Source organism: Lycorma delicatula, chromosome 9 (assembly GCF_047948215.1).
Source record: "Lycorma delicatula isolate Av1 chromosome 9, ASM4794821v1, whole genome shotgun sequence".
Classification (NCBI taxonomy): domain Eukaryota; kingdom Metazoa; phylum Arthropoda; class Insecta; order Hemiptera; family Fulgoridae; genus Lycorma; species Lycorma delicatula.
Genome location: NC_134463.1, coordinates 42,189,724 through 42,211,364, shown reverse-complemented (window position 1 = coordinate 42,211,364; position 21,641 = coordinate 42,189,724). Strand labels below are relative to the sequence as shown.

At 28.9% G+C, this 21,641-nt stretch overlaps 1 protein-coding gene and 1 long non-coding RNA gene across 2 annotated transcripts in view; one reads left to right on the top strand and one right to left on the bottom strand.

The window, feature by feature from the left end:
• LOC142329847 (carbonic anhydrase 2-like) overlaps nucleotides 1-21,641 on the bottom strand; it is a 296,099-nt gene that overhangs the window by 19,196 nt on the left and 255,262 nt on the right. The gene's annotated exons all lie outside the window — the stretch shown is intronic.
• LOC142329848 (uncharacterized) overlaps nucleotides 10,412-21,641 on the top strand; it is a 61,584-nt gene continuing 50,354 nt past the window's right edge. The window contains exons 1-3 of the long non-coding RNA XR_012757600.1: nucleotides 10,412-10,482; nucleotides 12,188-12,315; nucleotides 18,015-18,141. This is a non-coding gene — a long non-coding RNA (uncharacterized LOC142329848). The remainder of the gene's footprint in view (nucleotides 10,483-12,187; nucleotides 12,316-18,014; nucleotides 18,142-21,641) is intronic.

Sequence of the window (21,641 nt, the reverse complement as noted above, 5' to 3'; positions counted from 1 at the left end):
TTGACCGATGTGGACTTCGTGTGACAGCATCTTGTAAAGCTTGAACATTCTGTGGTATCTGGAAGTTTCACTCACGGCCTGGAAGTTTCTTTTTCAATGCCGAACCAGTTTCCTCAAAATTAGATATCCATGTTTTAATTGCATGTGCTGATGGAACACGGTCGTGCCGTCCCAGATTAAAATGACGGCGAAATTCTCTACGCGCTCTCTCCACGCTGTCATTGTTTTTGTAAAACGCTTTGATAGCAAATGCACGTTGCGCACCAATCCAAGGATCCATGACAACTAAATGGCAGGATAGGTTAGAGAGGCTGGCGCCACTTTTCAAGTGGTACCAATCGCCCACGGCTACCAACACAACTTTCAAAATTTCCTGTTTCTTTGAATAACTCTACAATTCGAATTTTTGTAACGTTTTTTTTTTCGTTTTATTCAACTTATCTTTCACCATTTCGTTCAGAATTAAATTCTCTACAAGTTTTGTTTAAAGGGTTTATGTGTTTATTACCCATTTAATAAAGTTATTGTACGTCAAACGTAAAAAAATGTTTATTACGAAAATTAATTGGTTTTCACCCCAGATTTTTCAAAAGCTGCTGAGGATACGGTATTTTATTCTGCTGAGACGTATTTTATTCGATTTTTCAAGTCAAAAACCATTAGAAAACACTAATTCTATCTGTTAATTATTGTTCTAAAAATGTCAGTACAACCTAATTTAACCGGGGTAACTGAAATCCGAGCGAAATCTTTCATTAGCCTTTTAACTCACAAACGAAGCATTTTAAGATATATGTTTATTGAACTTTTTCCATTATTTTTACAAGCAGAATAGGTTATGAAAATCTCAGAACTTCGTGACACATTCTGTGTGTGTGTGTGTGTGTGTGTGTATGTGTATATATATATATATATATATACTAGCTCTACCCGCCACGCTCTTCGCTGTGGCACATTGTGGTTGCATGGATGAGAAATTTGAAACAAAACAAACCATACGTTTCATAGAAGTTTAATTTTGCAATACTTGTGGATATACAATTTTTTTGTTTTTCCACTGCCTGCGTAGATATAAAGGCTATCTGGTTTGCCGACTCGGGAACACGCAACATACAGTTGCCCATGTGAGAAGCAATTCGCATCTAAATCTAAACCACACAATTCTAAAGATTGATTTTGAGCTTTATTGATTGTGATTGCAAATGCCAATCGAATTGGGAATTGCAATCTTTTAAATTAAAATGGTGTATCGGTCGGGATTATGGGTATTCGAGGAATGAGGACATCTTCACCTTTGAAAGGCCTCGTTAAAATCGTTGCTTCCACTACGTCATTCATCAATTTCTAAACTGCAAGTCGCCTGCCGCTGCAGAGTTTTGGCTGATTAATATTCCGCAACAGGATAAATGTCATTTTTTGATCGAACCGTTGCTAGAACCAATCTAATGAGAAATGTTTTCCCAGTTCCTCCTGGCGCATCCAAGAAGAAGGTCCCCCCAACTCCGTCATTTATCATTTGCATTATACGATCATAAATGCCTTTCTGTTCACGCGTTAATTTGGGAATGTTTGATTGGACATATGACTGAAGATCACCAATGTTGTAACTCTGTTCACGGCGTAAATTCACATCAAATGAAGCAATCGCAGCTCGGGTGGGTGCTGGCATTTCCCAATTGACTAAGAACTTTATTTGCAATAGCTAAGCACTTGTCTTCAATGTTTATCAATGCTTCGTTGTAAATGCCTTCTGTAAATTCCATGGTCATATTGGTATTTTCTAGGCGTACTCTATGCAAAATATCTTCAGCCGTATGCGATCGATATCTTTCCCATAACTCTGTAGGAGATGAAGGGAAGCAAGCGGTCAATATAATTGCGAGTAATGCGCGAATTTGGTTTGGATGTGCAATGTTGCACGCGTCATTAATACATATATCTCACTGTTGGTCGTTTTCTAATAAATTCAGAGCTTGGTGAAAGGCGCAGCTCAATCACGACACGATCACACAAAAGTACCTCGATTAAAGTGAATATTTAATTCAGATTGTATAATAATCTGAATCAGATGCAAGTGGATACGTTTTTTTTCTTAATAAACAATTTAATTGAGAACAGGTATTGTTTCACATGTGACTGCGGTTGTCGTTAGCTAGTATGGCGAGTGTTCCCCTCGCTTCCGGGAGATGGCGCGGTCACTGGTACACAGCTGACCGTTAAAAAACTGTTTTCTCGCGGTCGCGAGTATGTGACTGATGCCAAAAATAGATAAAAACAATCTTTCATGCGGGTTATATATCGTGCTAAAATTTGAGCTCAATCGGTGCAGAACATTTTGAGTTTTTGAAGCGTACACAAACGAACTTAACATTTTTATATATAAAGATTTGTGGGCTGCGAAAAAAGTCCTTAAGTCGTGCGAAAAAACACATCATTTTAAATGCTTACAAAAGCAGAGTAATGCTTACAAATTACAGAATAATCAAACGGCGTTGATTTCAGATGTTAATAAACTGCTAACGTAAGTAGAAGTTGTGCTGCTTCAGTGTACAACGTAATTCTCGAGTATGAATCTACTAATGAATTACGGTCTCCAAAGAAAACAAAACCCCGCAGGTCAATTGAGAAAAAGGTGAGATTTTGATAAAAACGCGATTCGTAAAAAAATTACACGAATTTGAATTATTTAGAAATAGTTTAGCGGTGTATTATGTCCTTTGTAAGAGAATTCGGTTATTGTCTTCGACAACGCTTCTTATCATTAAACGAAAAGAATTCCAGCCGTGTTATAGAAAAACAATATCAAAATGTGGCATAGTTCAAAAGGAAAAATTTTTGAAGAGGTTTAAGTTAATTTTCAATCATTGCAAAGGGTTTCGCGTATTAAAAGTAATTATAGTCCGTATAAAATTGGTTTGACACACAACGCCATATTGGTAAGTCGTGTTTTTATTCGGCTCCTAACGAATATGTTTGCCGGCCTCCGTGGCGCGAGTGGTAACGTCTCGGACTTTAATCCGGTGATTCCGAGTTTGAATCCCGGTCAGGCATGGCATTTTCATACGCTATAAATCATTCATATCATCATCTGAAGCAATGCATAACGGTGGTTTCGGAGGTTAGAAAAAAAAAAACGAATACTTAGTTGTGTGGTTTCAGTGTTACTATTTGTGAATTTTGTTCTTTGCTTTTACATAGCAAAGAACGCTAAATGACCAAAAAACGATTGTTTGGTCATATATATGTAAAAAAATAACCTAACAAAGAATTTTTTGTTATTATGTAGGGATAATATTTTCTGTGTATTTGGTTATTTCGACTTTTTTTGTTTGCATAGTCTTAAGTCTATCTGGGCTATAAGAAAGTTGGGTGTTTTAATTTATTTACTGTAAGTCATCCTTCTTGGTGGCTTTTCTTTTTGTTTTGGTGTTTTTTTTTTTAATAAAATACAGATGTTTTAGCTGTTAAATATAATTTAAAGAAATTTGTTACTTCATCAGTTGTGATTTTGTTTACATTGGCAACGGCTATACGGGCTCTTTGTGATTGGTCGTTGTGTTTGACAGCGGCCATCTTGCATTGATCTGATTGGAAAACTGTACAAATTAAAAATAGATAGATAGATTTATTAAAAATAGATGAAAACAATCTTTGATGCGGGTTATATAACGAGCTAAAATTTTTTTTATCGTGTTTAAAAAAAAAAAAATACAGATGTTTTAGCTGTTAAATATAATTCAAAGAAATTTGGTCGTTGTGTTTGACAGCGGCCATCTTGCATTGATCTGATTGGTTTTCCTTTGTTTACATTTCCAAATTAAAAATGTACAAATTAAAAATAGATAGATAGATTTATTAAAAATAGATGAAAATAATCTTTGATGCGGGTTGTATATTGTGCTAAAATTTGAGCTCAATCGGTGCAGAACATTTTGAGTTTTTGAAGCATACACAAACGAACTTAACATTTATATATCTATATATATATATATATAAACAACGGGTGATCGTAAAATCGCGCAACCCAAATGATAACAAATTGTTTTTTAGAAAGCCTTTTGTTAATTTACAAAACAATATTAACATTTACAAAAGTATTACTTAAAAGTTTATAATAAGGGCTGGAAATGTCCATCATGATTTTCAATTCATGTATCAATGCGTTTTCTTACATTGTATGCGAACTTTTTCAGTGTAGCAGTAGTGGTATTTGACATTCAGTCCTCAATATTTTCTTTAAGTTAATAAAGTGTATGCGGGTTGTTTGAGTATACATTATTTTTCAAAAAGCCCCACAAATAAAAACTGGGAGTACTCAGGTCTGGTGAACGAGGAGGCTGTAGACCACGAGAAATTATCCGGTCATCGAAGAAATTCGCCGTGTGTGCAGTTGCTCCGTCTTGTAACCAGCAATCACGTTCATCAGCATGTAGCAAAGCTAAAAACTGCATGATTATTTCTTGATACCGTTCAGCTGTGACGGTCTCTGAAAAAAGATAGGCCCGACAATATCACACCCCAACCCAATTTTTTTCGAATGTAATGGCTGTTCATAGAACACATGTCTCTCATATCTCTGAAGACCATTTTCTTTCATTTTTACTGTTAACATATCTGCTAAGATGAAACTGAGCTTCATCGCTGAAAAAAACCTCGTCTAAAATAGATATGTCATTTCGAATGAAACTTCTAAACTACCGACAATACTGCATTCGTTTTTCCTTATCTGGTTCTTGGAGCTAATGAATTACTTTAATCCGGTACGGATGTAATATTATAACTTTGGTAGCCTTATGAATACTTCCGTAAGGTAGCCCAATCTGGTTAGGAAGTTTGCGAAAAGACGTTTTTGTAGAACGAAGATGTGTTTCATTTATCGTCTGCAGACTGTCGTCAGTTAAAACACTTGGACGGCCGGTTCGCTTACAGTCATGCACATTACTGTATCCCGATAACGATTACGTAAACGACAAGTGGATTTGTTTGGCACATTAGCATCTTGAAAAGCATTTAAAAAATCTTCTTGACACTTCGCGCACGATTTCGATTCGCAGCAACTCACAACAATAAAGACGCGTTCGTTGTTCTTGCGTAAAAGTCATTGCTACTCGGTCTAAACAAATTGCTTGCTGCCACGCCCACTGTTGCCCGGAGGCGTCATCTAGCAGTGCTACCATTCACTAATCTGTCACACAAAAAATTATCCTAATTCAAATATCTTTAAAAATTTAACTGTCATTCCTATAAGGCAGAAAAATCAGGATTGTGTGACTTTACGATCATCTTGTATATATATATATAATTAAAAATAGTTTACAAGCTCATTAGACCACTCGCTGAGATTAATAAAATGTTTCTTTATTAGTAATGATAAATTCTCATTCAGCATTTCAATAGTAGACTCAAATATATTTATATATTATCGGCATACAGCATGTATTTTCCTGCTTTTACTGTCAAATTGAATTAAAGAATGTTGAAAATAATTAATGGAGAGAAACTATATCTTTGGGGTACCCCCTTTTCTAAATGTTGACCATGACGTCAACAAACCTGAAAATCTTTTAACTCATTTCTTACTAATGACTGAATAAGATCCAAACTACTGAAGGATATTCTCAAAAAAATTAATACACAATTGACAACTGCCTCCCTCACAAAATAGAGCAGCAAAGAAAGATGGAGGGAGAGGTTATTGATATATTGAAAGTTTTTATTTTTTGTACAAATCCTTTATTTTTTTGTTATTAATGTTTTTGTGGTGCACGCCAAGTTCTGACTGTCACTCCGCCATATAGCAGTACATATTTCTACAATTTAAGCAAAGGATAATCGTGTAAAAATTATATTTGAATTTTTTTTTTTTCAATTCTGAATTTTGTTATGTATTTCCTAGTAAAGTAATAAACATTAACATTTTAAATTGACAACATGCTACTCGATACTTCATTGAAAAAGAGCTGATAATTAACTTCGAAAGATTTTTAAAAGAAAAAATATTTCATCTATTTAAGAATGAATCACTTAATATTTAATAACTTTTCAATGATATCGTGTTTCATTATACTATTCGATAAACCATTAATATTCATTTAAAGAAATCCTTGAATTTGAATCTATATCATTAATTTACATAAAGCTTAATAATAACATAAAAAGCAGGCAATTTCCACAAAACTTGCTTTATTAGATTATAAAAAATGTGCATATTTTTTTAAATATCACCTTATTAGGGGATCTAAATAGAGATCCATTAAAAAGTAAAATTAAAAAAAAAATCAATAAGAATAAATACATATTCAAGAAATTATTTCAATTAACTAAGTGGAAGACTTTTGTTTAGTATTGTAATCTATAATCCAATTTATTTATCAGCTAAATTATTACAAACACCTACGATAAGCTTGAATAATTATACCTAATAAAACTTTAACTACCTTTAACCATTATGAACCATTTATGAATTGTTGATCGTTTAATTTTTTTTTTTTAATTACAATAATCAAATTAGTTTTGCAGATTATAAAAAAATAATCTCATTATGTATATTTTCTACATGTTCAATCCCTCAGTGGTGTTTACTATTTCATGTTAAAAAGAGATCATATTTGAATTGATTTACACATGTTTTGGATGATTTAATTATTAACAAGCCATACATTTAAAAATAACATGCCTCACCTGTTGTTTTTATAAAATATATAAAAAGAAGTTAAATATAATCAGAATTTTTTCTTAAATTAGCAGTACAAATGTAAATGTTTAAAAAATTTATAAACAAGTTTCATATCATTGACATTACTTTGAATAAAATGCATAACACATTAAATTTTCTGAGAATAAAAACATTTTGGATTAATGCCACAATTAAATAAAGTAATTTGTTTAAAGGTTTTGTTTATTTCTAAGAAAAATATCATTCTGTGGCAAGAATTCTTCCTGTTTGTCTTAAGCTAACAGATAAAAAAAAACCTATTTTATAAAATGAGAACATAGTTAATATATAATTGATATACCTTGCAAACATAAAGTTTTATTATTTTTAACTACTGGTATTTTATCTACATGAAAACCTTTACTTTAATCACAAATGAGGAAGTCACAGTATTAAATACTAATATATTTTATTTAATATAAATTTGTATAAAATAGTAAAGATAAATGCTCAAGAAAATATTCTATTATTTCTCCCCCTTAGGTATTTATGAAATGAAAAATTAGCATAAGATATTTAGTCATAACAGTCCCTGTTTTACCAGCAAGTTAAATTTTCTTTTTTAACCACCCATACCTCTGATGTAACTGCCGTAAGATTTAAATTTCTTGGCACTGTGGGGTAAAGGAGATATTGTAATGAGTGATTGGAGTATTTTGTTCTTAAATATAAATACATATTAATTTATTACTGAATCCATCCATTTTTAAACTTTTTTAAACTAGGAGTCATTATAAAAATTCTGGATTTTTAATATACAGAATTTTAGCTTTTGCTGACCCAAAATGGTTAAAAATAAAAATACACAATAAATTTAAAGGTTTTATTTTACGAGTTTGACAATGTTTTAGCTTTACATACTTCATTACTAAAAATTCTACTAGCCAAATAATAAATTAAAAAATTTGAATTTGCTTCATTTCTTTGTTGTGGCTATTTAATAATAGTTTATTAGTTGATCAAACTATATTTTACTAGTTATTTACAATAATATATAGTAGGTAAAACTGAGTGAATACATCTGTAACAGTTTATAACTTCTCAGACCGAGTTCTAGAATAAAACTTGAGTAAGTGACCAGGTGAATAGTATCACCTTTGTATAAATAGATTTGCAGTTAAAGCAGAAAGTTATCAGCAATTACCCGTTTGTTTTTTTTTTACAAAGTAGCCACAAAGTCCCTTTCCATGATATAATATAGGATAACCTGATAACATTATGTCATCAGGTAATTATAAAAATTAATCGGCTGTTTTATTTACTTGACAACATGTCAGATTTCTTAGAAGTTGATGGTATTTTTGCATATTCAGTGAGAATTTTTATTCGTCCCATGCTAAGTTAAAATGACAAAAATAAGCAAGTATTCAACTGAAGAAAGACTTATTGCTAGTATTTGGGTGCATGAACATGCAAATATAAATGAACATTTTCAAAAACACGTGACATATTCATTCAGTATTTTGGTAAACAAGCTCCATCAGAAGTAATACTCCAAAAGTGGGAAAAAAGCTTTTTCTACCAGGTCAGTCCTTGATTTGAAACGATCTACACATCCTTCCAAATATTCCTGTTTATTATATGCATTTATTCCCAGTTAACAGGTATTCCTGTTTATGACCTCAGTCGACTGGGAAAAGGTTTTCAGAGCTAAATGTTCCCCATTCAACAATTCAGAAATAATGAAAAAATCTTTGAGTTTAAATTCTTTAATTGTGCTTGTGTTAATGAACTTTCTGACTGGGACAGGACTTTAACAGAGACTTGTTTCAAAGCTCTTCTCCAATCATGGAAACCAGTTTTCTTCTCTCAAGTGTACCATTTACTTTAGTAACTAATCTCAAAAACATGTATTTTTGGTGTAAAATCTGCCCTTTTATGAAGAAATCACAAACCATCCACCAAAATAATAAAGTGGGCAGCAATATCTGAAATGCATTTGATAGGACCACACTTCTTTGAAGGAAGTTTTAACAGCATTTCATACTGATTGATTCTCGGCTTCGATCAATTGGTATGGAATTAACTGCCATTTAACAGCAAAATGTAGCTCCAGCTCAGATGCTCAAATTAATTAGTTATTTTTAAGTTTAGTAACCTTAACTGTGCTTGCGTGATAGTTACGAACAGTGTTTGTACAATTTGAAAAAAAAAACATTTGTAAGGATTCAGTTCTCTGTTTAATGTAATGATTGTCTTGAATCAAATTGGTTTCTTTATGGTGGCAAATTTAAAAAAATCAGGAGAAAATAATATTGGCTAGGTAATTTTTAGTTAGTTTTTGAAATAAGACAAAACAATGAATAAAATTGTTTAATAAACTTTTTTCAAAAGCAGTTTACAAATATTTCTACAACTACTCAAATTGATTATCATTATTATTTAAGTATTATTAATTATCATAATTACTTAAAACAAAATCAGTTAACTAGAGCTTGAATAAATTTATTTGTTACATATCCAATATATGTATTTTTTAAATGTACTCTATTGCCACAATTTATCTTATTTCTATTACTTTTAATTTTGAAACTGTACTGGAAATGTATTTTAATAAAGAAGTGAAGTAGGTAAAAAATTCTGGAATCTTACTAGGGGTTGGTGTTAGACTGTGCCATTAAGTGATTTTTTAAATGTAATATGGTTTTGATAAGAAAATGTATATTCACCAAAATAAATGTAATAGATACAATTTCATTCCTCATTGTACCAAGTTGCTATCAGTATGGTTTGCTATCTACTCTTAAGGGATCCTATTCCACTTACATCATGTCAGACTGCTTACAACCACTTTTGTTTTTGATACCCTGTAGCAGACGATATGCAGAAATTTAACTTATTAAAAACGATTATATAATTTTTTTATAAATATCAATGTTTTGAAAATCAAAGACTAATTATCAAAATGAAAAATTAATTTCAATTTTTCAATAATGCAGAATCACATTGCAATATATATTTTTATTTAAATTGTACCATAACACTATTGTCAGGAATTTAAATTAAACATAAAATAATAGTAACTTAAAAATGAGTTATTTAGTTTCACAGAGTGTAGGGAGAATTAATAAAATCTTAGTAAATATTAATAGTCTATGTGACTATGGAAATTTAATTTTAAAAACTATTTTACTATTTTTCCAACTTAAAAGTCTACGTATTGCATTCGTACTGTACCGTATAAACTGTGTACTGTGTTAGTGCCAATTTGTTCTTTAGTAGATCTGTTAGTTCATCAAGCAGCCAAAAAATACAGGCACAAAAACAATGCAATAATTTCAAAATAAAACGTTTCAAGATTGCATACGATACGTGTTGTTCATTATGTTATTTCTGTTTATTACAACTACTGATCTCTTTTGTGCTTAAATATATTAAAAACATTTTTAATCAATTTGACTGATTCATCACAAAGTGATATGTTGAAAGAAGAAATTATTATTATTTTTTTTGTTGATTGGTAATTAGTATTAATAAATAATTACACGTGTTTAAATGAGACTATCTTTTGTTTCTATTATTGTTATATACTTATTTATGATTCAATAATTTTTAATACGGAAAGCAGTTCGTAAACCAGTAATGGTCAGAAGTTAGATTGACGTAACTTTAAAAATTAAACTACTCAAACGATATTATGACGGCAGTGACTTTCTTGTTTACGTACGGCTCGGTTTTGATTTACTTATGCAAAAACGACAATTTGTTCATTTACACTGTTATTAATTATAAATTTACGTTATTTCTCTTACAATGTGTTAATTAAGGTATACCGTTAATTATGCTCTGTTTTATTAATATTTGTACAATAATAATTTAATGTTGCCACCGATTCATAAAGTACGACCGATTGCTCGTTAAAGATATTATTTTTATGAAAAATTTCATCACGCTGACATTAATATTCACTATATTTCATTGCTACTATTATAAGATATTTAATACACTATTAGCTGGTATTTTAGTATTAGAATAATTAAATTTTATGATTATTATTACAAACATTCTTCTAAGTATACCACATACATTCAGAAATGTTTGCAATTAAATATTTATTAAAACTCTGTGGATATATACTTTCTATCAAACGAACACAGTTTTAATCCGCAGGTCATTGAAATAGGTTCTTAAATAAAATAAATAAATAAAACCCTCTTAAGGACAAACACTCTTGTAGACCCTACCATTAATGAATAAAAGTAACGATTAATCAGATGATAAATAGTACACTCTAAATATATTGATTATTATTTTATATAAAATAGCCAACTGAAGTAATAGATTTATAATAAAATCCTAATTATGGATATTTGTAAATTTTGTTTCCAAATTGCATAATTTAAAAATTTAATTTAGAAAAATCAACTTCTGATAAAAAAGTCAGAAAAAATTGTAGGGCTAGATTTCTTTCATTTCTAACCACTTAATAAGTTTAATTTAATAAGTTTTATACATTTATCATTAAGTTTTTTTTTTAATGTAAATGAACTAAAGTAATGGCATTAATAAAGGAAGTAACTCTTTGTGTTACAGCAGTTTCTTTTAATTTTTTGAGTGAAGTATTTACTTGAACATATTTAAATTAATGTGTATATATAGTTGTTAAGACTGACAGCAAACTGTTTTCCAACTGAGTTGGTGGTTGGAGAAGATGACTAAAGAGTCAATAACCAATAGTTTCAAGTGATTTGTGGTTGCAATGGTATAAGTTTTCCCAACAAGTACAGTGATTTTTTTTGGATTGTTTTTATTATTCCTTTATGTTATATGTTTTATTATTTCTTTTGTTTATATTTTTTAAACCCATTTTTAGCATATTTTTTTGTTAATTTATTTAAATTACAATAATTAAAATCATTGGAAGAATGTAAAAAATTGCAGTAGAATAATTAATTAATAAGTGAAGTTGAAAAGCATCCTACTGTGTTTAGGATCTTGAATAATTCATGAAAAAGAGTTGCTGGTATCTGAGTAAATTTATAAAATTCCATATCTTACTTTATTACAGACAGTAAATTTAAAAAGTAACCTTTTTCTGATCTTATCACCACAATTGGGAATACCCACATTTGTTATTGTTTTGTTTTTTCCTAAAGATAATGCAATAATTATATTACATGTATTTTTGTTCGTGTATTGTTGCTTATTTTTATATTTTTCCCTGAATTTCAACAAACCTCCTAATTTCCATAATCAAGTCGGCATTGTAACTCAAGTTATTAATTACTTATTTAATGCTGTTATTAAACGAAAAAAAATGTCACTGCAATCAAAGAAAAACTACAAAAACGCTTCTGCCAAAATGGCTGTTTTCGGCCTGCATATATTAAGTTTAGCATGTGCAAGATTTATTCATGAAGTTACATTTTATATTTCTAAATTTAGAATTAAAATTGATCAAAAACAGTATACATTATTTTAATAAAATTATAATATGTATGATATTTCTATCTTTTTCTCTTTAATCTCCAGAAACACCTTAAGGTATTACTTTAGAGGATGATATGTATGGATGTAAATGAAGTGTAGTCTTGTATAATCTCATGTCAGCCATTTCTGAGATGTCTGGTTAATTGAAACCCAACCACCAAAGAATACAGGTATCCACGACTAAGTTTTCATCTAGAGAATAATCAATTTTGCATACAATTTTACTACTTGTTGAAGTAATTTTTAGATAAATTAGAAAAAAAAAATTAGTTTTCAGTTTTAAATGCCATCACATTGGAAACCACTTTAAAAATACTCATTTGAGGGACTCAAAAACAATGTGCAGTAATATGTTTTTACAATGACAGTTCGTTTAAATTATCATTAGAATTGGTTAAAAAAATATTGTTATATGGATGGTTACCAAAACTTACAAAAAAATCATGCGTGCAGATTCTACATACAGTATCTGAGGAGGAAACTGATTCAATTTAAACTGATTTTTTGTAAGTAGACAATTTTCAAGAAACTTCCACCTTTAGTGATCCAATTCAAAGAATTCCTCTTTGCCATAGCTAATGGTTGTGGGAAAATATTGAGATAAATTTAAACAGTTCTGTTGTAGGTTATGTTATTGTTGAGTTAGGGACACATTAACAAACTGGTTAAAATATGATTTAATTTTCATAGGATGGATATGGATTGTATTTTTTATAAATAGTTCATTTTTTTATTATAAAACCGTAAATTAAACTTTGGCACATTCTTTTAACTATTGAATTATAATTAAAATATTTAATAACATTTTTTTGTATCTGTTTATTATAATACATATTATCATTGTTGTAATTAATTTTGTTATTAATGCAGCATGATTTTACATTTCATTTGATTAATGAACTTAATTCTGCTATCTCTTCCTAATTTCACTTTTTGATTGATGGATGATTGACATAATTTTTTGATTAATATTTTATTAATTAAATAATTTTTATTTTCAATTAATTACACTATAATTATTGATATTTAACTTATGATTTCCTGAAATGAATGTGTGATTTAAAATGTTTTAAATACATTTTACTTTTGTTTTTCACAATTTTTATCCTGTGAATTCTTTCTGGTATCATATCTAGCTTACCCCATTCCTTTTCATTAGGGTGCTTATTTTTTAATGTATTTATTAATTTTTTAAAGTTCAAAAATTATGTATATATATATATATATATATTCAAAATTAAATATTTATTTAATACTATTAACATTTTTCTCCAGAAAACAAAAATTATATGCTGGTAAAACTTTGAAACAATGAAATCTACTTATTTCACTGTGTGGTAGTAATATAGCTTTATATATCCCAAAAATACTATTTGTTTTTATTCTCTACTTTACCATTTCTTTATAAACCTTAACAAATGTTTCATTTTGTATTTATTTTAACAATTCAATACATTCCGAAAAGGTTCAGTTAGTTTTATAAGGCATCATTAAATTTGATTTGAATAAAACAATAGCACAATAGAAGTTAGCCATGATGTAAGGTGCAAGATGCAATCTCTGAGACAGAACCAGTCTAATTCCTTTTTGTATCATCAGAGACCATTAGCATATCGATATGGAAAACAATATGGCTGGGGTAGAATTGAAAAAATTCAGTTCAGTTAATTCTGCTGCATGCAAATCATAATTTAATTGTTAAAAAATTTAATTATTAACCTAGCTGATGGTAATATATTATCAGAAATTTATAGCATTTTTCTGTAGTTGGTAATACATTGTTATTAGATGTGGGTTGCATATCATTTTATAACTCATTTTAATATAAATAATATATATATATTTTACTTTTTTGCACAGTAAAACATCTTTTTAAATATTTTCTGATGAATAAAATCAACATTTTTTGCATTTGTAAAAAATGTGCAATCAGTAAGATTTTTAATAAATAAATATTTTATTCTGATATATGTATATATGTGTATCAATCAATATATACAACTATCATTGTACAGATCATGTTAGGAACAGGTAGGTATACCTACCTTTATACCTACATTTGTAGGTATACCTACATTTATAAGAAACAGATCCATCCCAGCATTTGTCTGATTAGATCAAGGGAAACTATGATAAATCTTTGATCTAAGCAGCATAAAATATACACAATTATTAATAAAACAAAAAACATAACTCTGATTAAAGTCTTTATTAATTATTTAAAATATAAATACATGAAATAATATTAAGATAAATACATGAAGAATTAAATGAAAATGAAATAAATGGCAAAAAAAAATTATTATAAAAGTAATTCATAATCCAGAAGGCATTCATTAAAATTAGTTGAGCACATATTTATGTACACATTGAACAGGATGGAGAATGTTCAGGGTTTTTAAAAGTTTTTTATTTTAATATTGATTAAAACCTCATCCTCTAATATTGTTTCTTTACAATCAAATTCTTTAATTAAATTTTAAATAAATTAATGGAAAGATCTTTTAAATAGTTTGGTAATTTATTAAAAATGACAGTGGAAGCATAATAAGGTCCTTTCTTATAACTTCAAGTATTATATTGAGTTACACAAAAACAGTTCTGTTGTCTGATTTCATGAAACTGGATGGATATTGTTATTTTTCTAAGAATAAGTGACAACTCTTAAAGATTATATATTCATAAAATAAGCACAAAAATAAATTAACATTTTTAACTTTCTAAATATCATTTGACATGATTCATATTTATGAGCAAAACAGTACAGTCTGATTAATGAAACGCTGGTAGTTATCTGTTGAGGGACTGCCATTTGTAACTTTTGTTCTAACCCAAAGTGGATAGAATGTTAAAGTGAAATGAATGCAAAGTTTCCTACAATACTAACAGAAGTATTTTACTTGGTTGTAATATATAATTAACTGAAAATTGATGTAGCATATGATGAGTCTGTTATTATAAAGAGTTGCTAAGTCTGTTGTTGAACGAGTTAGAATCCTAGTCGGCTAGGCATTTTTCATATGCTATAAAATTCATATTTTATATTCTGATGTTTAACGTTATTATGCTTAATAATATTAAGTTTATGTGGGGTCACGTACAAGAGAAAATAAATTTCAATTTCCCAACAAAACTATAGTGTTGCTAGTGTAGACTTTTAAATGTATCAGGGAATCATTTATTTTGCAGTTATTTTAATTAAAAAGAAATAATAAATGAATTTTTTATCTTTTTTAAATAAATAAATAAAATTTATTTATTAATCAAAATTATTTATTAAAATTATAATTATAATTTATAATATATTTATATTTATTTATTTTATATTATAATATATTATTATATTTATAATTAAAAAATTATTTATTAAATCAATAAAATTTATTTATTTAATAAATAATAATATCCCATTTCTGCTATTTGGTAGCTTTCATAAGAAAGCTACTTATTCGTAATCGTACCATGATTTGACTTCTGGAAAATGTTGACATATCTTCGCATTTCACTTCCCCCAGACCCCAAAACCACCATCAGCCCAAAAGTTTATATATACATATATATATATATATATATATATATATATTTCACTTTCTTGTGGACATGATAACTGCTGTAATTTTGCGCCAATCACTTTCAAATTGTTTCTTAAAAATAACTCGTCCTAAGATCTCGGTCGAGTTCATTAACAGCCAAAATCAGACCGTGGGAGTGGAAATGGGGGGAACTTTTTTGAAAAAACAAAATATCACTATAACTTTCTTATTAAGTAAAGTATTGAATTACTGTTAAATTGTTAAATGATGTTTTTGTCTTCAAAAACATCATACCTCCCTTAATAGGCATAGCATTGAATCGGTTTAAAGTAGTCGTTAGTCCTCTAAACAAACCTAAAACTTTTGTCTGAAACAATTTTTGATATGACCAACCCTTATGGCAAGGGATGACCAAAATGTTGCTGGAATTGTAAGGAGATGGGGCTTGTCGTTTGCTAAACATGTGAAACTTTTTTATGCAACTATTTTCATATTAAGTAAATTTGAAGTTTTTCTTAACTTTAAGGTGGAAATCGTTTTTATCCCCTACTTAGCACTGGTGAAATCCACCTCCGCCTTCCGGCGTGCTGAAAGGGATTCTTTTTTCTTTGTTGAAATCCCTGTCAAAGAAAAAAATATTTTGTCCCAAAATATATAGTTATATATTTTATAGTTTAGACTGTGATTCTACTTTTCTGGTTTTTCATTATAACGTGTGATTCATTTCTTTAGAAAATAACTAGTTACCAACATCATTTAAAATACTATTTTCGATTACTGTTCTGGTTTTATCCAAAAGTCATGTATATTTTCATATATTTCATGAAATTTATTTTGTATCTTTTACACCATTATAAAAACTGAAGCTTACATTACATTGTAAATAACTAAAATGAAATATTCACTCTAATACCTTCTACTTAGGATTAAATGCCCTGTATATTTCTTTCTAAATCTCATTTATTTACTCTTTATAACAGAAACTCTGAAATTACTAAGTTGACAACATATTTAATACAGACAAAATGTTTGATACTCATTTTGTTCTATCATACATCATAAGGAATTATAATAGGTTTGTGTAATCATAAATTATTTCTAAACTGTTATTATCCATTTTATTAACATTTCATTATAAATTAAATGATCCAAAGAATTTTTTTTTTTTTTTTTTTTTTTTTAAAAAAACTTGTCACTTTATCCACAGACAATGGATACAAAGTGGATACAACAGTGTAAAGTGACAAAAATTTGTCACTTTATCCACCCATCTGTGGATAAAGTGACATGATAATGAAGAGGTATTGCGGCAAATAGATGAAGAAAGAAGCATTTGGAAAAATATAGTTAAAAGAAGAGACAGACTTATAGGCCACATACTAAGGCATCCTGGAATAGTCGCTTTAATATTGGAAGGACAGGTAGAAGGGAAAAATTGTGTAGGCAGGCCACGTTTGGAGTATGTAAAACAAATTGTTGGGGATGTAGGATATAGAGGGTATACTGAAATGAAACGACTAGCACCAGATAGGGAATCTTGGAGAGCTGCATCAAACCAGTCAAATGACTGAAGACAAAAAAAAAGAACCCATTTTATGACTTCATATTAATTTTTTCTTTATATTTGTACAATATATAATCCTTAAGCTAATGTCAGTACCCATCCCCCAGTTTATGAAAAACACACAAAAATCTTTGTATAGAACTGTGTGTTTCACAGTTCTAGCAGCATGGTGTTTAGCTGCTGTGCACATGTGCATATAGGAAGCTGTATGTGAGTCTGTGAGGAAAGAGCACTGTTGCTCCCACAGTGCCAAACCTGGCGTGCTGGTGGAAAGTTAGTTTTTATTTCACGTGTATGGAACGCGTTCGTTGTTTGTTCCCTTTTCTGGTTTAGTAAGTGGAAGGAATATGAAAATGTTTTAGTTGTTTTTTCAGTAGTGATCAGAAGATGACAGAAAGCAAAGGCTCTTTTATTGCCAAATCTGCCCAAAAACACGCTGGAAGGGTGTAAGAGAAAGTAATTAGTAAAAACTAATTATGTATTTGTTTCTGTGTATATAGAAATTTGTTGTGTATAGAAGTACTGTTGGACTATAGTGTTTTTAAGCAGACATTTTATTAAGTTATTATCTAATAATACTAAAAAATATTATCTGTATTGACATTTTATTTTTTCGGTTAAACTGAATACGGTTTTTAAACACAATGTGCTTATTAAAAACTGTGTATCATATTCTTGAATGTGATATTCTTGAAGTGTAGAATTAGATTATTATCTTGCTTCCAGCTATTCTATTTGATTCTTTTTTTTTTTTGGTTCTTTTATTTTACAGAAAACTTTAACCAGGTTCTTGAAAATACCCATTAAAGAATTTTCTGGAGCAGCACCCCCACTAATTTTAGCTACGAGCCACCAATGCTTCAAGACAACCTTACTGTTCTAGATGCATATAAAAACAGGTATAATTAGAAATTAGTAAGAATTACAATGTAATAATAAAACAGTCGTTCATCAGCCCTGATAATGTTATATTTAAATTAAATAAAAAAAGACAAAGAAATTTAAAAAAAACATTGTTATAATTTTTCTTGATAATTTTAGTCAATATTTGAAAATGTGATAGATCTGTGATTGTGCCTGAGATTCTTTTCGTTAATTGTTCATTTTGACATAAAAAAAGCAACTTCTATGTTATAAATTAAAGGGATAATTAAATTTTTTTGAAACGAAAGCATATACAAAATTCTGGGCATAAACCTGATGATTTCCTTTTGTAATTTGAAAATTTAACATCATTATTAAAAAATAATCCATAAATAATACATAATATTTAAATATATAATACAGTAAAAATACAGAAATATTACGTTTGAACATTTTAACTGTGAAACTATTAGGAATATTTTAGAAGTAATTTAGAAGCATAGTTATCAAAATGAACTTCTGATTTTGGTGCCAAAATTACCATTCATAAGAATAGTAAACATCTCATGTCTGGTTTACAAAGAAGACTGATGATGATTTTCTGTTAACTTATTCCATGAGCTCAATGCACTGATATGTGTTGGTATATTGAGCTGACACAATCGACCATCAAGTGACACCATATATATTCATCCCAGTCTCAGAGAAAACAGCTGTGATTAGTATCACTTACACCTTAGATGCTATTTATGTATCTTAGTTATAAGAAAGATTGACATATGTTGTAACCTATCAAATAAATTATTATTAGGTGATTTATACAGATTACAAGTATTGTGAATTTGTTCAGAATGATGTTTTCGTTTGTTTTATAAGCCTTGCTAAGTTCAAAGAAAAACTCTTTTTTCTTTTACTTTTTTATTTTCAAAATTATTTATTATTAATTTTTAAATTTTGACCAACACTAATTTACTTGATTTATCGAAGCTAACACCAAACTCTGAGGTTTTAATCTTGTTGTTAAATTCAATCAGTTATATGCCATTTTTTTTTAAATCTTAGAAAAAGAGGGAAAAATATCAGGTGATAAAGTCAGATGATCATCATCTTTTATATGAATGTACACAATCTTAACTAACTTAAGATACATTTTACATTGCATACTAAAAGGATACATTTTCCTTAAAAGAAAAACATATGTCATGTGCACAAATGGTTTATGAATATTTGTGTTCAGCAGATATCATGTTCTTATGCTGACATAGATTAATGCATTTTACTATCTTCTTTGAGTTCAGTATCGTTAAACCTCCAGAAACAGTTTTATATTATACAATTAAGGTATGAACAATTATTCGATGGAGCGTTTGGTTCACCAGATGGCTTAATGAAAACACGGAAGTCTTAGAATGATTCAAGGTACTCTCTTACCTGAAGAACACCATTGGCAAACAAAACCTTTGCAGAAAATAAGAGGGATGCTCAATAGTTGTCAATCTATGTTTTGCTTAAGTGTAGGTTCCATACGGTTATAAATAACATGTTCTGAATACTTTTCAAACATCTGCCATGTTAGTTTTTTTTCTGTTTCATATGACAGTCAGACGCTTGAAGTGACTTCTTACCAAAAATGTATATGGTATAAGACATATAACAATGTTTCTAAACAGGATATATCAATTTCATTAGCACTAGATTTCTTCAAACAGTACTTGAAAATATTCCTGCCTAAGTTAAGACAAATTCTTAGATCTTTTTTATATTATTCATGATGGGATTTTTTCCAAAAAATAAGTATCTAGAGCCAAAAATACAGGTTTCTTGTAAAAAAGAGGTCTGTTCAGTTTTCTTAAAGTTTAAAGGCTTCTTCTTTACTCATTTAATATTGTCCTTCAGGAACTAATGATCTCTAATTAATTTACAATTAATATATCTAAATTTGAATGTGGTATTTTTTACAACCTGTCTCTTCATAAAAACTAAAAAGTGCACTTCTGTTCTGTATTTAACACTTTTTCTTTCAGAAGTCATCATTTGTACAAATGCACACATAAAGAAAGAAAAATTATCTAAACAATTACAAAAAATAAACATCAAAAAAGGTAGGCAAGTAATTGTTCTTTTCCAAAACCAAAACCAAAGTGTAAAATGTTTAAAAATAATTTTTGTTACTTTGCTCGTAAGATCCATTAAAAAATTCCAGAATTTTAAGGAAGTAAGATAAGTAAATTTCTGCATTATTCAAAAGGATGGTTCCTTAAGTTTGTTGATGTGAAATCTTTTTTCAAAATTAAATATGAATAAACTTTTAAGTAATGTAACTACATTTTTTTTTTCAAAATAAATAAATAGGTGAATCCAGATGCATCCTTTTGATTAGTAATTAGAAGCAAACATCCACAATATTTCGAAGCAGTGGAGCAATATCCACAATTTTTTCATATTCTCCTTTGAGATATCTAATTCCATAAATGCTAAGCAATAAATATTTTCTGCTGATTTTTAATTTTTTCTGTAATCCATGCATAATTTTGTATACTTATAATGCATGTATACTTAACAAAAATGTAAATTTTGTTTACTTCATTATACATAATTCTGTATATTTTTATTTTGTAACAAATATACAAAAAATTGTTTACGTACAAGACAGTCTTCATTAATCATTAATTTTGTATATTTTTTATTCAATACTAATCGTAAGGTTAATTTTTTGAACTAATTATGTAATTTATGGTTTAAAATGGGAAATAACTAACTGACCAACAAAATGAAGTAGAAAATTCAAACATAAGATTAGCATAGTAAAAATTGTATAATAATATTTTACATGTAGTTTTTGCAGTTAAATTTCAATAAGTTTAAACATTTAAAAAAAAATTACAATTGAAAGGTGACATTGACATTGCTTTATTAATAAGCTAGATGCACTATGTAGCTGTCCAATCTATAGCTATAGAGTCCTCCCTTATTAAATGAGGATAATATATGTATGGAGTACATATATTATATATACTTCGTATATGTACGGAGTACATATATTATCCATAGAAAGGAATGCATTAATCTGATATACTTCAACTTTCTTAGAGCTGTAAAGTACATACAGCATCTTAGGTTCAGTTGATGCTTATCGAAGTCACTTTCTTTGATAATAATGTTGTTAACTGTATGCCCAGTTTTTCTGGTGGTGAAGATGTTACTTTTAGAACTGAATATCAATTGAAACTCGATAGACTTGGCTTGCTGACATGCAACAACTTATTTAGCTTAATGAAGAAAGCAACATGACACCGCTTTAGGCCTCACTTTTGGGAATGACTGATATCTTATATCAGGTCACCTGTATCCTTTTGCTTATGGCACCCAACAGTTGTACAGATATAATTGTTTTCAGATTATGCATTATTCACTCTCTAATAATGTTTTATGTTGCATTTTTAACAATTATCATGGGTAATCACAATTGCAGGCAGTTATCTTACAACAGAGTGTATTGATCCCTTTTTCTAAGGGTGTATGGAGAAGAGGTCTT